Source organism: Rhinolophus sinicus, chromosome 4 (assembly GCF_057876585.1).
Source record: "Rhinolophus sinicus isolate RSI-liver-muscle chromosome 4, RSI-T2T, whole genome shotgun sequence".
NCBI lineage: Eukaryota > Metazoa > Chordata > Mammalia > Chiroptera > Rhinolophidae > Rhinolophus > Rhinolophus sinicus.
In genome coordinates, this window is record NC_142504.1 from 40,803,200 (window position 1) to 40,820,008 (window position 16,809).

At 41.2% G+C, this 16,809-nt stretch overlaps 1 pseudogene; it reads right to left on the reverse strand.

Annotated features, from left to right (window-relative positions):
- Positions 1–4,529: 4,529 nt before the first annotated feature.
- On the reverse strand, positions 4,530–5,534 carry LOC148758358 (small glutamine-rich tetratricopeptide repeat-containing protein alpha-like; annotated as a pseudogene).
- Positions 5,535–16,809: the final 11,275 nt, after the last annotated feature.

The window sequence follows — 16,809 nt, forward strand, 5'->3', positions numbered from 1 at the left end:
ACTAAAGCTAACATGGAAATAGAATATATGAGAGTCTCAGGAACTGGCCTCCTTTAGAGACTCTGGCTAGAGCATGATCTAACAAATTTTTTATTTTAGGGAACCATAGTTCACATGATTAATTTAATCACTGGATCAGTACTGACTCCAACAACCCTATAGTCTTGCAGGTGGATTACTCCTGCCTCCCCATACCTCCATCTATTCTCAAAAGCCAGAGTAATCCTTTTGAAAACAGTGCAAATTACAAAGTCTGACAATTAAGTTTGCAAACTTGTTGCAAGATGTTGCTAACCTTTTTTGATATCAGAGGGATTATTCATTGTGAATTCATACCAAATGGACAAACAGTTACCCAGTTTACTATTTGGAAGTGCCAAGTGAAAAGTTAGACAACCTGAACTTTTCGCCAACAATTCATGGCTCTTGTATCACAAGAATGCACCAGCTCACACAACACTGTTTGTGAGGGAGTTTTTAGCCAGTAAACAAATAACTGTATTGGAACAACCTCCCTATTCACCTGATCTGGCCCCCAATGACTTCTATCTTTACCAGAAGATAAAGGAAATATTGAAAGGAAGACATTTTGATGACATTCAGGACATCAAGGGTAATACGACGATGGCTCTGATGGCCATTCCAGAAAAAGAGTTCCAAAATTGCTTTGAAAGGTGAACTAGGCACTGGCGTTGGTGCATAGTTTCCCAAGGGGAGTACTTCAAAGGTGAACATAGTAATATTCAGCAGTGAGGTATGTGGCACTTTTTTTAGGATGAGTTCGCAAATTTAATTCTCCAACGTAGTATATCCCTCCTCTGCTTAAAACACTGTAATTTTTAGTCTCATCAGTGTAGAAGCCTCCCTGACTTCTCTGCCTTGTTATCTTTCAGGTCTCATTTTCCATTTTTTGCTCTTGCTCACTCCACTACAGCCCACAGATATCTTTGCTGTTTATTTCTGGATCATTCTATCAATGCTCCCAGGTTCTTCAGGTCCTTTGGACTTATTCCTTTGGCCTGGAATGCTATTTCCCCTGGAAGATAGATTAGACTGAGGATGGAGAAGGGCCTTGTCACATGGGGTGTCAGCTCCCGCTCCCAAAATAAGAACGCAGGATATGGTGAGGCCAAACAAGAACACCCACGGAGCCATAGAGAGCTCACTATAGTCTCACTGGTAGCTGGGTTGGAGACACAGGAAGCAGGAGCCACACAATCTGCAACCTGCCGTCTGTTTCTCTGCCAACTAACCAACCCCACTTGCTAGCTGTAATCTGCTCTTGCTAGCTCAGCCACCATCTTCTTGCTAACCCCTTTTTGCTGCTAGCATAGCCACAGCAGTTATATTAGTGGCCAATGGCTCACTGGTTACAGCTGACGACCAACTAGCCACAGCTGATGGCCATCCAATCACAGCCGATGATGTGGCCATTTACTACCTGAGCCAGCACCTTTCCACATGAGGCCGAGAGCCTGGAAACTGCACTCCTGCTCTGTCCCGACACCATGGATGTCTTTCCAAGTCAATATATAGTTGTATCCTTATTTTTAAGGCTGCATAATATCATAGCTTAAATATATCATAATGTATTTAAGTATTTTCCTATTGGACTATTTTATACTATTATAAATAATGTTGTGAAAAACATCTTCATGCGCACATCTTTGTAAACTCATCTGATCGTTTCACTAAGGTTAATTCAGATTGGATCAGAGACTATGCACTCATTTTAAGGCTTTTAGCTCATTTACAAGCAAATGACTTTATATTAGACATTTATCCCCAAACCAGGATTTTAGGTCAATTAAAAATGTACTCAAATCTTTGCATAATTTTAAATATTTTAAAAATAACAGTCCTAAGTTTCAAGGACATACTATGATAAAATCGTTTTAAGGTTCTCCCTCATTTTTCTGTACTCCGATCCACTGCCCTGCTTCCTCACCCGGTCAGGTCTTTAATTACCACCCTCTCAGGAGATCATTACTGCCCAGATTTTATTTCAATTAAATTTAATATTTCTACATCTCTTGTAATCCATTCTCCTTCCTTGATTATTTGTGTCTGTTGCATTTATTATTTACCACAATACAATTTATTTACACATTCATTTTATTTATTATCTTTATCACCTTAGAGAATGTAAGCCCCATTAGGTAATTTGTCTGTTTTATTCACTATTGAGTTCTTTAGTAACTAGAACAGTACTTGAATATAGTTTTTGCTTAATATATGCTTGTTATATATAAGACTCTTCCACAGTGATTATACTTCTTCTTTCTTAAAATTTAAATTATTTATTCAGGAATAAAAGTGCAGTTGGTCTTTAACCATCATAATGTTTAAGAGCTTGGGCTCTGGAATCAAAGAGCTTGTGTTCACTTTTTGGCTCCACCCATTACCTATTGCATGACCTTAAGGATAATAACAATGTATGGCTGCTTCACAGAGTATTTGTAATATGTTAATGGAGATCAAGCATGCAAAACTAGCAGAGTCCTTGGCCAGAGTAAACACTGGTCATTGTTAGCGATGTTTATATCAAATTTGCTTAGGTGGGCAGAAAAGTAATGGTTCACATCCTGTATCTCATTAAGTCTGCTTGCCAGTGTGTTAGACTTGAAGTGCTGTTGCCTCCAGAAATATCTGGATTCCTCCAGACTTCCAGACTAAAGGAAGGTATAGGCAGGTTGATGTTTTCCCTAGGGTTGTGTCATCTCAAGTATGTGTTGGATGTATCTTAATTTCTTCTGCAATTACTCATATTCACAAGTACTTATTGGAAATGCAAATAAAGAATCCTATAAATTCTGACAAAAAGCATGGGGAACTGTGGGGACAGAGCCAGGAATGCAGTTTCCAGGCTCTCGGCCTCACGTGGAAAGGTGCGGACTCAGGTAGTAAATGTCCATCAACTGTGATTGGAGGGCCATCAGTTGTGGCTAGGGGACCGTCAGCTGTAACCAGTGAGCCATTGGCTACACTATAATATAACTGCCGTGGATACGCTAGCAGCAAATGGGGGCTAGCAAGAAGATGTTGTGAGCTAGCAAGAGCAGATTACAGCTGGCAAGTGGGGTTGGTTAGTTGGCAGAGAAGCAGATGGCAGGTTGCAGACCATGTGGCTCCTGCTTCCTGTGTCTCCAACCCAGCCGCCAGTGAGACTATAGTTGTGTGACTCCCCTCTCTATGGCTCCGTGGGTGTTCCTTTTTGGCCTCACCATGTCCTGTGTTCTTATGTGGGGAGCGGGACCAAAGACCCCACATGACACCCGGCACAACAGGAACTATAAGAATAATAAAGAGAAGCTAAAAATACTCTTTGAAACCAGGACAGTCCAGATACAATGATAGGTCAAAGAGGGGACCCTAGACCCTAGGGAACCCCTAAAGTCCCCAGGTTTGCATTTTCCATCTGGGTGTGGGCCTGTGACTCAGGATGAATCACCACCACTTAACCCCAGCTGTTTCCATTTCCACAGCTGTGAGAATCTTCCTGGTCTCCAAATTGCCAAAGGTAGTCATTTATAGTGCTTCTCAAATTTGTTAAAGTGACTTCTACCTTAGAAAAGCCACAAATAAATTCTGCCCTGTTTTTAGACTTATGAATCAACCTAGGAGCCAAATCCTAAATTACAGAAAAGGAAAAAAGTTACTCCAACTCTACATTTAGAAACCATTCTTGCACTGGGACTCTTTTGATTTAACAGCACATTCTAGCATTGAGGAAAAAGAGGAAAAACATTAAACACAATAAAAATAGTAACTCTTCAAATAAATATTTCAAGTCACAATTTAGGACTTGAAGAAAGGAATTACAGTTCTAACGCTAACAGATAATTCTATAGAATTGTTAGTAAATATATTCAAATAGAAATCAATTTATTTAGGAAGAATATATTTTATTACCATTTTCAGAGTAAACATACTAAAAGTGCTAGAGAGAAATTAGATCAGACTCTGGCTTATTTCCCAGAAAATGTGATATCTATAAAAGAAACATCATAATCGGTTTCTTATGCTACCCATTCAGGTGTCTCATGGTTAGTAGAAATTTAAACCAGATCTGCAAAGAAATCAAATCTACTTAAAATGTAAAGGAATAAGACCAGATACCCACAGTAGGTGAGTGTTTTCCCTGTGTATAACCATTTTAGATGCATGAAATTTGTAATTTTCATGGAATTAGTGGAAATAAACTGTAAAATAATATTGCTAGAGTTACAGAATTAGAATATACTCAGTGAGGAAAAAAGGGCTCAATTTCATTCCCATAGATAACATAATTAGATGAATCCTGTCTGATTTAAAGGCTAAATCAGGTTAAGAAATGTATCACTGTGCTAGACAAAGCCATATACTTGGTAGATGTTGAATTAAATAATAATAATTAAAAAGAATTCTCTGTTCACCAAGCTCAGAATGAGATAAGCAAAGAAGACTGAGAAACTAACAAAAATTCCTGAAATTAATCGAACAGGTAGGTAAGACCATATTAATAATATTAAATGATATATAATGATACTTTAAAGAAAAATTTTTAGATGGGCAGGTCCAATTTCTTCTTTCTTTTTTTCACTTGGGCAGTCCAATGGGAGAAAACGGCAAAACGCCAGGAAACCTCCAGTCAGAGGAGAAGGGCATGGTGGCGTTGAGACACCAGGTGGGCGGTCATTCCTGGTGATCCACATTGCTGGCACGGGGGATCCAACATTGGATCTGACTTCAGTTCTTCTGTCGGGATTCTGCTGCTGCATCTCCCGAGCTAAGTGCTGCCCCGCCTGGATGAAACTGGCCAAGTCCTTCAGTGAGAAGATAGTGCTGAGCGTCCCCAAGGGGGCGGGTGGCCCGAAATCATCCTGACATATGCTGTTGAACTTGGGGATTATTCATTAGGTTTGATACCACGCTCATGAAGCTCGGGTTGCTCAGCATGCAGGTGACGTCAAAGGAGCCGACACCTCCCGCGGGATGCGGTGACTCTCTCAGCTTCAGTGCGGCTATCTTGAGATATGACTTGTATGTCCCATGGGGATCCAGCTCTAAGGCCTTCTTGGACTCGGCCACCGCCATGGTGTGCTTGTTCAAAACCGGAAAGCGCTAGGCCCATCCTGCTGTAAACTGTGCGGATGGACCGGTCTACGCGGATGCTGCTCTCAGTCCTCACCCGGCCTGGTCAGAGTGGCGTGAGTCACAGCTCCCTTACGGGACAAGAGGGCGTGGGCTCACAGAGGCTCCACGGCTTTTGTTGAGAAGTGCACCATGGCTTCGATGTGTTCTATTTTCATCTGCTCCTTTCCATGGGTTTTGAGGTGTCTGCCTTGCCTCAGCCCTCTTCGGAAGGTGGGGTTCCCTCGGGGTTCTCAGGTCCTGCCATATCTCCTTGCCCACAGCAGCTGCTTCAAACATTCTCAGAAGAATCTGCAGAGTGCAAGGTCGCTGTCTCCACTGTCACCCCGAAGTGATCTCCAGGACTCGATTTGAGAACATGGAATGTACAAGAATGTACATCCTTGTGCTTTTGAAGTGCAGTTTGAAAAGGATACATCATTTAAGTAGTTGAGATAAACTCATCACTGAAAAAATTAAGGTAACAGATCCTGAAAACATGTTTACTACTACTATTACTACTACTACTACTACTACTATTATTACTGCTACTACTATTCCTATTCTCATTTGCTCTATCGCATAAATTCACCAGGGGACATTTGGGATTTGTGAGACATTTTAGTTTTCACAACGACTAAGGGACACTACCGGCATGTAGTGGCTGACAGCTAGGGATGCTAGTCATTCTACAATACAAGTACAGTTTGGCACAAGAAAACATGTCTCATATAACTTTGAAATATCTTGCTTAACATTCATACAATTGATTTATATTATCTGAATGTAGAGTCTCATTCTATTTTACATATAAAGAAAAAAGATATTTTGGGAGTGTTTTAAAATATACGGGATTTTCCAGGAATACAACTATGATGTAAATGGAATTGTAAATTTATGTGTTTAATGATTTGTTTTTATTACCAGAGATTAATACTATGGGAACTCCACTGTTGCTCTAGTTTTAAGGTATAGACTAGAATTAGGCTTAGTGGTCTTTTTCTTGATTTTGTTCCTAGAGCATCCTTCCCTATCAACAAGAGGCAAGGAATTTTGACCCAAATAAAAGAATATTTCTCCCTAAGGTTTAGAGAAGAGCTCCTGTAAACTGGCCACCCCAGGCATCTTTTCCCTGGTTTTGCTAAATCTTACAAGGACAAAGGACCTCCCAAGAGGAGGTAATCACAAACTCATCCTTAACAAAACCAGCCTAAGGGGAGAGGAAGCAATTTAGAAGGAAGATAATCCAAACATAGAGTACTCCACACAGCAGAAATTGTAACCTCTTAGTTCCTCCCTGGGAAAGCTCTTCCAATACAATGGCCCACTTTGTCATTCTATCAATACTGAGAAAGAGAGGCTTAGGGCTGCTCGGATAGTGTGTAGTGAACAGTTACAATAATTTACCGGATCTGTTTTCTTTGAGATTGTTAGAATAGTTTGAGATAATTTTCTCAAAAAGGGGAAAGAACCAAGTAATTTTAACCTAATAATTATTATAGACTTTATAGGCACATTTATTATTATAGTATGTTTGAACTGAACATTATAATATCTTTGTAGGAAAGTAACATGATTAATTTTATTACATTATGATAATTATGTTAGAAAGTATAATCTGTTGGTATGTCTCAATGTACTGAATACTTTATATAGGCTAGAAAACAGAAAATGTCCCCTAAATAGAATGGTAATCCAGAGCTTTACGACTGAATGTGGTTCATGGATCATCAGCATTAACATCAATTGCAACTTGTTTAAAATGCAGTTTCAGACCACAGAATCAAAATTGATATTTAATAAGGTCCTCTTTGTGATTTGTATACAAAATTTCAGAAGTCACCATCTTAATCAAGGGTTTGTAAACTTTCTGTGACTGGCCCAATAGTAAATATTTGAGGCTTTGTGGGCCAGTCTCTTTTGAAACTGCTCAACCCTTCAATTGTAGTGTAACAGCAGTCCTAGATAATATGGAAATATGTGTGTGGCTGTGTTCCAATAATACTTTACTGATGAAAATGGAAATTTGAATTTAATTTAGTTTTTACATGTCACAACATATTATTCTTCCTTTGATATTTCCCCCCATCATTTAAAAATGTAAAATGCTTGTTAGCTCACTGTGGGCTGCCTCAGCCGGTAGGCTATAATTTGATGACTTCTATTCTACAGTAATCTTCCATAAGGTGACGTTTTATGTAGAAGTAATACAATATTTGAGAAACAAAATGTAGAATTGTAAAAAGAATGGATCAAGTCTCAAACAACTGCAAATTATATTAAAGACAATAATAAAGGATAATAATATAAGGCAATCATGAAAAGAAAATAAGATGTCTTTTATCAGGTATGTAATTTATGCTTATAGAATCTATTGAGTAATTTAAAATTATGGAAACCATTTCCTTCAGACAGACACTGTTAAGCTCTCAGTTTAGCAAGATATCATATATGGTTTAGCAAATATCATATACAATTTTGTGTTATAATTTCCCACCTAATACTATTTCATAAACTTTTTACATGTTACTAAGCGGGGTTTCCCAAAAAATGATTTTAAATGGCTGCCTAATATTCTAACATAAGGGTGTGTCATGTTTTATTAGGCCTTGATATCTTAAGAGAGTCATGGAAAACACAGTAAGGATAACTGGAAGTTATATATATATATATAGAGGTGTGTGTGTGTGTGTGTGTGTGTGTGTGTATAATGTTGTAAAGTTAATGGATATTTAGAAAAGCATTCTTTAAAGTATGCAAAAGATATTTGAAAAGTCTGGATTCTTCTGGATATGTTCCTGAAATGGAAAACAGAAGTTGTACACACCTATACAAAGAGAGCAAGTACAAACCTACGGTAATCATAATTCAGGTAAAAAAGAAATTGAAATTATACTGAAGTGCTGTATAATGTACATTTTGCCTGCAGGAAGAAAAATAAAAATAAATAGTGTGATAGTATGGCTCCTCCTGTTTGAAAATAACAAAAATCTTTGCAATGTGATGAACAAAAAATAACAAATCAAATCCAAAAACATTGAAATGAATTTTGTAGTTGTGTGTGCTTCTTGATAAAAACGGTATCATTTGTATTTCTGAACTTTTCTTCATTTACTTTTTTTGAACTTTAATAATTTATTTTATTTTTCAGTTACAGTTGACATACAATATTATATTACTTTTAGGTCTACAACATAGTGATTAGACATTTGTATGATTTACGAAGTGATGACGCTGATAAATCTAGTACCCATCTGACACCAAACATAATATGATTAACTATATTCTGTATGCTATACTTTACATCCCCTTGACTATTTTATAACTACCAATCTGTACTTTTTAATCCATTTCCCTTTTTTATTCATTACCCTCAATCTCCCTCCCATCTGGCAACCATGAAAAAGATCTCTATCTATGAGTTTGTTTCTCTTTGCTTGTAGTTTTTGTTTGTTTGTTTGTTTCTTTAGATTCTACATATAAGTGAAATCATATGGCATTTGTATTTCTCTGAATAACTTCACTCAGCAAAATGCCCTCTAGGTCCATCCATGTTGTTGCAGATGGTAAGATTTCATTCTTTTTTATGTATGGCTGAGTAATATTTCATTGTAAATGTGTATCACTTCTTTTTTACCTAGTCATCCATTGATGGACACCTAGGTTGCCTCCATATTTTGGCTGTTGTAAACAATGCTGCAATGAACAGTTCAATGCACACATACCATTGAAGTAGTGTTTTGGTTTTCTTCAGATAAATACCCAGAGGTGGGATTAGTGAGACCTTGTTTGTCTTTTGTTATAGCCTTTGTTTAAACGTCTATTTTGTCTGGTATGGGTGTTACTATCCCAGTTTTGGTTTGTTTGTTTGTTGTTTGTTTGTTTTCATCTTGAAGTCCCTCTAACACTCTTTGTGATACTCGTTTGATAGTGATGAACTCCGTCAGCTTTTTCTTCTCTGGGAAACTCTTTATCTGTCCTTCAATTCTAAATTATAGCTTTGCTGCATAGAGTAATCTTGCTTGTAGGTCCTACTTAGCTTTTCATCATTTTGAATATTTCCTGCCAATCCCTCTGGCCTGCAAAGTTTCTGTTGAGAAATCAGCTGATAGTCTTATGGGAGCTCCCTTGTAGATAACTAACTGTTTTTCTCTTGCTGCTTTTAAGATTCTTTCTTTGTCTTTAATCTTGGCATTTTAATTATGATGTATCTTCGTGTGGGCTTCTTTAGGTTCATCTTGTGTGGACCTCTCTGTGCTGCCTGGGCTTGTCTATCTACTTCCTTCACCAGGATAGGGAAGTTTTCTGTCATTATTTCTTCAAGTTGGTTTTCAATTTCCTGTTCTCTCTTTTCTCCTCCTGGTACCCCTGTGATGCAAATGTTGATATGCTGATGTTGTTCCAGAAGTCCCTTAAACTATCTTCATTTTTTAAATTATTTCTCTTTTGGAAGTTCTGATTAGGTGTTTTCTACTACCTTAACTTCTAAATTGCTGATTTCATCCTCTGCTTCAGCTAATGTAATGCTGATTCCCTCTAATGTAGTTTTCATTTCCATTATTATATATTTTTTTTTTATTTCTGATTGGTTCTTTTTTTTTTTTTTTTTTTTTCATGTTTTCTATCTCCATTTTTAATTTTCCTATCACCTTGTTGAAGTTTTCCCTGAGATCATTGAGCATCCTTATAACCAGTGTTTGGAAGTCTGCATTTGGTAGATTGCTTGTCCCCATTTTGTTTAGTTCTTTTTCTGGAGCTTTGTTCTGTTCTTTTACTTGGGACATGTTTCTTTGTCTCTTCATTTTGGCTGCCCCCTTATATTCGTTTCTATATATTAAGTAGGGCTGCTATGCCTCCTGGTCTTAGTAGTGTGGCCTTATGTAGTAGGTGTGCTGTGAGGCCCAGTGGTGTGGTCTCCCTGGTCACCAGAACAGTGTGCTCCAAGTGTGTCCCTTGTGTACTTTCCTGTTGTAGTTGAGCCTTGAATACTCTTTGCATATCAGTGGTAGAGACTGACCCTTGGTGTCGTGTAGGGTGCCAGGCGGGGTCTCAGCTCCCACTCCCCACATAAGAACGCAGGACACGGTGAGGCCAAAAAGGAACACCCACAGAGCCACAGGCAGGGGAGTCATACTACTATATTCTCACTGGCGGCTGTGTTGGAGAAACAGGAAACAGGAGCCACACTGTTTGCAACCCTCACTGTGCCGCTTGCAGGTTCAGCCACCATCTTCTTGCTAGCAATATCCTGGACACAGCCAGGCTCTCTGGGCACAGCCAGGGTTTCTCAGGACACCACCAGTACTTCTGGGCACAGCCAGACTTACTGGGCTTCTTAGGATACCACCAGTCTTCCCGGACACAGCCAGGGTTTCTCAGGGCACCACCAGTACTTCTGGGCACAGCCAGACTTCCTGGACTTCTTAGGGTACCACCAGTCTTCCTGGACACAGCCAGGGTTTCTCAGGGCACTGCCGCTCTCTCTGGGCACAGCCAGACCTCCTGGACTCAGCCAAGGCTCTCAGGGCACTGCCACTGTCTCTGGGCTCAGCCAGACTTCCTGGACTCAGCCAGGGCTCTCAGGGCATTGCCACTCTCTCTGGGCTCAGCCAGACTTCCCGGACACAGCCAGGGCTCTCAGGGCACTGCCACTCTCTCTGGGCCTCTCAGGGTACCGTGCTAGAACAACATCATCTCACAGTCAAGGTGCTTACATATTCTCCATGGCGGCTGGTTAAGACACAAAAGCAAATATCCCCCACATCCACCAGTTCCACTGCATGGTGGTATGTTCCCAAACAGTCAAATGGTCCATTAAATTAGGGATGGAACCCATTCCCCATAGTCCACAGTCATTCACCAGGGCTGTCCTGGGGGTGAGGGACGACCTTGACCTCACCCTCATCTCCCACGGAGGACTCAGCAAGCGTTTCCTCCTGGGACTACATGTCCCTCATCCAGGCTGCCTCAGCAAGCACTTCCCAGCCCACAGGGCCACAACGACCTTTGCTTTCTCCGGCCTATGCTGGTTGGGGAACCATCCATGTCTTCCCACCCCTCCATGGGGGTCCAGCTCTCCGGCAGCTGCTCCTCCTGGTCTTCCTCAGACTGGGTGTTCATATGCACAAACTGCTCCATCGTCCTTCAGAGAGCTTTGGCCGGCACCGTACCCTGCTCGCTGCGCCATGTGTCATGCAGGGAGGCCTGTGGGGTCTCTGGTCTCGCTCCCCACATAAGAACGCAGGACATGGTGAGGCCAAAAAGGAACACCCACGGAGCCACAGGCAGGGGAGTCATACTACTATATTCTCGCTGGCGGCTGGGTTGGAGAAACAGGAAGCAGGAGCCACACTGTTCGCAACCCTCACTGCACCGCTTGCAGGTTCAGCCACCATCTTCTTGCTAGCCCCCATTTTTTCTGCTAGCATAGCCACAGCAGTTATATTAGTGGCCAATGGCTCACTGGTTACAGCTGACGGCCAACTAGCCCCAGCTGATGGCCATTCAATCACAGTTGATGGCCATTTACTACCTGAACCAGAACCTTTCCATGTGAGGCCAGGAGCCTGGAAACTGCTTTCTGGGGCTCTGTCCCCACACTTGGGCTGATTAGTTGTGAGAACTGACCATGACTACAGTTGAGGAGCTGTTGTGCAGAGGCTGATCCTAGAGAGCAGATTACACTTTATCAGGTTCTGGTGCTGCCCAGTCTATCCCTTGTGTGTTCAGTCCTCAGAGGCAGCCAGGGTTGCTCTGGCTGGATCTGAATTCAACCACTGGGTGTGTACGTCTTGGGGCTTTCTGGGGAGGGGTCCCACTACAGGCCAAGATCAGCAGCAAACGGTGTCATGCCCAGAGCTACCTGTCATGAATCACAAAGCAATGTGCAGATGGCTGCCACCCATGCTCAGCTTGGAGGTCCCTCAAGAGGCCAAGCTGCAAACTAACCCCAGCTGCCACTATTGCCAGGCTTGGGGCTGCTCAGCAAGGCCAGATGTTGCTTTTTGGGTTTTGTGAACCTTAGAGAGATTTTAGGAATGTTTGCAGCATGAACAAAGACAGGCCATTTGCATGGAAAAGGCACTGGAAGTGACTTGGTTGGGCCTGCAAGTTGGGTGGGTAGGGGTCTTAGGGAATTACCAAAGTGGGGTGGAGGAATGGTGTTAGCCAGGTTGATGGAGATTCATGGTAGCTGTTTGCATCTGCACATTAGGTTGAGGGCGCATTCAACAAAGAAACAATGGATTCTTCCAGCACTTCTGTATGGGAGAAAGCTTCCCCTCCAGACCTACACCCTGAAGCTAGACAATTCAGTTTCTCCCTGTATGTCCCTGGCACCTTTCGACCTCCTGCCGCAATGGTGGAGCTCAGAGTGAGTGGGTTTATCAGTGAGTAAGTCCATGCATGGGCCCTTTTTAAAATTTCACTCTCTTTTGTAAAATGCTGATGTTGTTCTTTGTTTGTGTTTCTGAGTTCATTAAACTGCCTTTCTGTGTTTTCTTGCATCTTGTTGAGTTTTTTCAGAACTGCAATCTTGAATTCTCTGTCATTTAAGTCGCATATTTCCATATCTTTAAGTTCCTTTTCTGGGGATTTTTCACTTTCATTCTGATCTGTCTTGTTGCCTTGGTTATTCACAGCAATTACTGATTTATTATTTCTCTTCCTATACATCTACAGGAGTGGCTTCTGCAACAGGTTGATGGGAAGAGGTCTTTCTTTTGTTTTCCAGTACTTGTTTGTAGAATGTTTTATTTTGTCTCTGACTGCAGCTTTTTTTTTCTCTCTCTCACACGGTAGTGCTATGTTTTCTCTGCACTATTCCAACTTCTCACACAATGGGGGGTATGGGGACAGAGCCCCAGAAAGCAGTTTCCAGGCTCTCGGCCTCACATAGAAAGGTGCTGGCTAAGGTAGTAAATGGTCATCAACTGTGATTGGATGACCATCAGCTGTGGCTAGTTGGCTGTCAGCTGTAACCAGTGAGCCATTGGCCACTAATATAACTGCTGTGGCTACGCTAGCAAAAAAATGGGGGCTAGCAAGAAGATGGCGGCTGAGCTAACAAGAGTGGATTGCAGAGAGGCGGATGCCGCCAGAGAGAATTAAGTGATATGACTCCCCTACTTATGGCTCCGTGGGTGTTCTTTTTTGGTCTCACCATATCCTGAGTTCTCTTGTGGGGAGTGGGAGCAGAGACCCTGCCAGACGCCCCACATGACAGTGGGCTTCCCTGGGAGACTGGCTTCTCCTCTGTTAATAGTTCGCCTGGGTCACAGGGCGCAGTGTCCGTGTGGGTATGCGGAGAGCTTTTGAAGTTTCAAAGCTCTTCCTGCACTAGATTCAGAGCCCGTATGTTTCAGCAGTTCTGTTTACTCCTCCAGGTATCCGTCCAGATAGGTGGGGCCATGGATGGGGTGAGTTGTGAGAGATGGCCCAGAGCAATGGCGGCAATGACCACCAGAGCCAGTCCCGCTTCCACAGCTCTCTCCCCGCTGCCGGAACCAGTTGGGCTGCAAATCTGTGTCTGTGGTCCACAGTTCTCAGAACAGCAAATATTCTGTTCCTTTGATCTGACACTGCTACTGTTCCACTTCTAGCACTGGGCAGGTGGGGGCGGGGCGAGCTATGGAAGGGTAAGGAGGGGGCAGCTACTCTCAGTGCCCAAGGCTTTGACTCTCTGCTCGGCAGTGAGGGCTTAAACCACCGTTTTCAGCCTTCTTCCCTCAGTCTTTGCTCCGAGGTCTCTGCCATGAGCGTTGGGTTCAGCTGTGTTATATGCTGCCCCCTCAGCCCTGTGGGCCATAAACAGAGCCCCAGCAGTCCGAGTTCTTCCCTCTCCCACAGCTGCAGTAGTTCTGGGAAGCAGCGAGCTCGGAGCACTGAACTAGGTCTGCGTCCTGCACCCACGCGGCTCCGTCTCCGCACTTCTCCCTTCCCTCCTCCCCTGCTTGTGCGATTCATCCACCTTTAGGTGAATTCAATAGTGGGCCTCTTTGTTTTGCCTGTCTGCTGTGCAGGGAGTCCTTTGTGGAGTTATTGTTGTTCGATTAGTTGTAAATTCCAGGGGAGCTTTACAGAGGCTCACCTCACGCCGCCATTTTGATGTAGTAGTGCATGGTCCCTTTAAGAGGAACACTTGGGAGTCTAGCAGCCTTGGTCTCACTCCACCACAATATCCACTGGTTTTCACAGTTTGAAGTTGTGGGGACTTCTCTTCTTGGCACTGGAACGCTGGACTAGGGAGCCCTCTGTGAGACTAGGACCACTTGCTCCTCTGGGGAGACCTCTGCCTCTCAGATTTTTAACTACCACACACAGATGTAGGTCCAGCTAGTTCTGTGTCTCCACCTCTTCTACCAGTCTTAATGTGGCTTCCTCTGTATGTCCTTAGTTGTAGGACTTATTTTAGCTATTCTTCAGGTGATTCTCAATGATGTTTGTTCTGTAGCTCAGCTGTAATTTTGATGTGGTTGTGGGAGGAGTCAAGCACAGCATTTACCTACTCCACCATCTTGTCCTGAAAATTCCTCACTTATTTTTATGAGTGAAAAATATCACACAAATGTTTCTTCTTATTAGAAAAGTAATTTATTGTCTTCCAATTTAGAGATGGAGAAAACCTAAAAGTAGAATATTAGTTAAATTTTAATCATTTTTAAATTAAACTCCAAAATCATTTTATATTATTCTATAGAATTCACAAATTACAAGCATTTATTTTAATCTAACAAGTTATAAGCATTTCCTCAAAACTTTTTTGCAAATTCCCTGAATATGTTGAGAGACAGAATTTGTGTTTGCATGCATGCATACATGTGTATCATTTATTCTTTACTATAAAGCTATTGAGATTTATTCTGTGAGGTTGCCTTATGGATGAATAACTTGGTAAGCTAATATTCTACAATGCTGTCCAAGGTACAGTTATGAATACTCTTATAAAAGAATGTCATTGTGTTTATGAAAACAGCAAATTATTAGGTTTGATGTAACTTTATTAAAAACTTGGTTAGAGTCTACCTACAAAAGACAATAGCAAACAGCCTAAGCTACCAACCTTATTTTCAATGGAGACCATCTCAACAAAAATCTATTTTCTTTTCTCTTTTTATTTATTTATTTATTTTTTTAGCATGCATGGTCTTATTATTACCTTTTTTATTATGTCATCCTTTTTTTCTAAAGGTTACTAATAACTGCTTGGAAGCCCTTTAAAATGGAAAGTGTCTCTCAAATAATAAATTATTGCAAAACTTAAACAAAGCAGTTGTTTAAAGACTAGAATAGATTTTAAGAATAGGATGAATGTCAAATAAGAGGAAACGCACATACCATGAAATGGACATTTAAAATTTCCCTTAAAATGCAGTCAGGGTGGATTTCCCTGTAAGGTGATATAACTGTAGATCATAACCATGTTTAACATATAGAACATAGCAATAGAATATGGCAAAGGTGATGGGATATACATGTTTATATGTATTGATTATGTGATTATGCTATATGAGACTGTACTGCCTGTCTTGTTGGAGTCTCTTTCTCCCTTGCTCTCTTTGAGGAAGCTAGCAGCTGTGTTGTGGAATGTCACATGACAAGAATCTATGGCGAGCCTCTCAGACTGAGGGCAGCCTTCACATATTGATAAACCTTTGGTCCTTCAGTCACAATAAGCTGAATTCTATCAACATGAGTGAAGTTGGAAGTGGATCCTTCCCCAATAGACACTGAGATGAGACCTCAGCTACGGCAGCATAGAGAGCACAACTGAGTTAGTATTTGTATCTTTAGTGACACATCCTTCTGCTCTGCTATGTCTTTCTGCAGCAGTGCCAAGCTACCTTGGATTCAGTCATGGATAAAACATGTAATCAATTTAACACAATGCTGATGTTTTGCCAAATGGTTGAAGAATAAAGGAGAGGCACTGCGATGTTTAGGTTATTGGTGATAGCATTATTAAAATACGGCAATCTTGCAATCAAAGGAGAGTATAGAGGTAAATAAATAAAGACAGGAGAGGGGTGATGAATTGGAAGAAAGTCAACTGGTGAGTAATCTAAAGGTCCTGATGAGATAGAGCAGGGTTTGCAAATGACAGCCCACAGGCCAAATATGGCCCTGTTTTTGGATAGCCTGCAGCTAATAAATGTTTTTCACATTGTTAAATGTTTGAAAAAACATCAAAGGTATAATATTCTGAAGCATGTAAAAACTGTAAGAAATGCAAGCTTCAGTGTCCATGAAAAAAGTCTTATATTCTAATCCAACCACACCCATTGTTTACATATTATCTACAGCTGTTTTTGCACTACACCAGTAGAGTCGAGTAGTTGAGGCAGAGACTCTATGTGTGCAAAACGTGAACTACTTGCTCTCTGGTGTCTGAGGTTTAGAAATCAAAAGATTGAGAAATGAAACTTGGGGTAAAGGAGTTTTGCTCTGAGGATGGTTACAGAATTAATGGTTTTGGAAATGGAGCAATTTTGTAATAAAAATATCTAGGTTGTACCCATGAGGTTGATGCTTAGGGAGAAGCTAATCATTAGTCATTAGAAGGTCAAGGAGTTGAAAATGTTGGGTAAGTCAGTCTCTTGAATACTGAAATTATTTAGAATGTCAAGAGATAAGTGCCATAGTCTCTGATGAAAGATAGGAGTTAACAAAGATGTTGTAGGCAGCATCAATGAGAAGAGA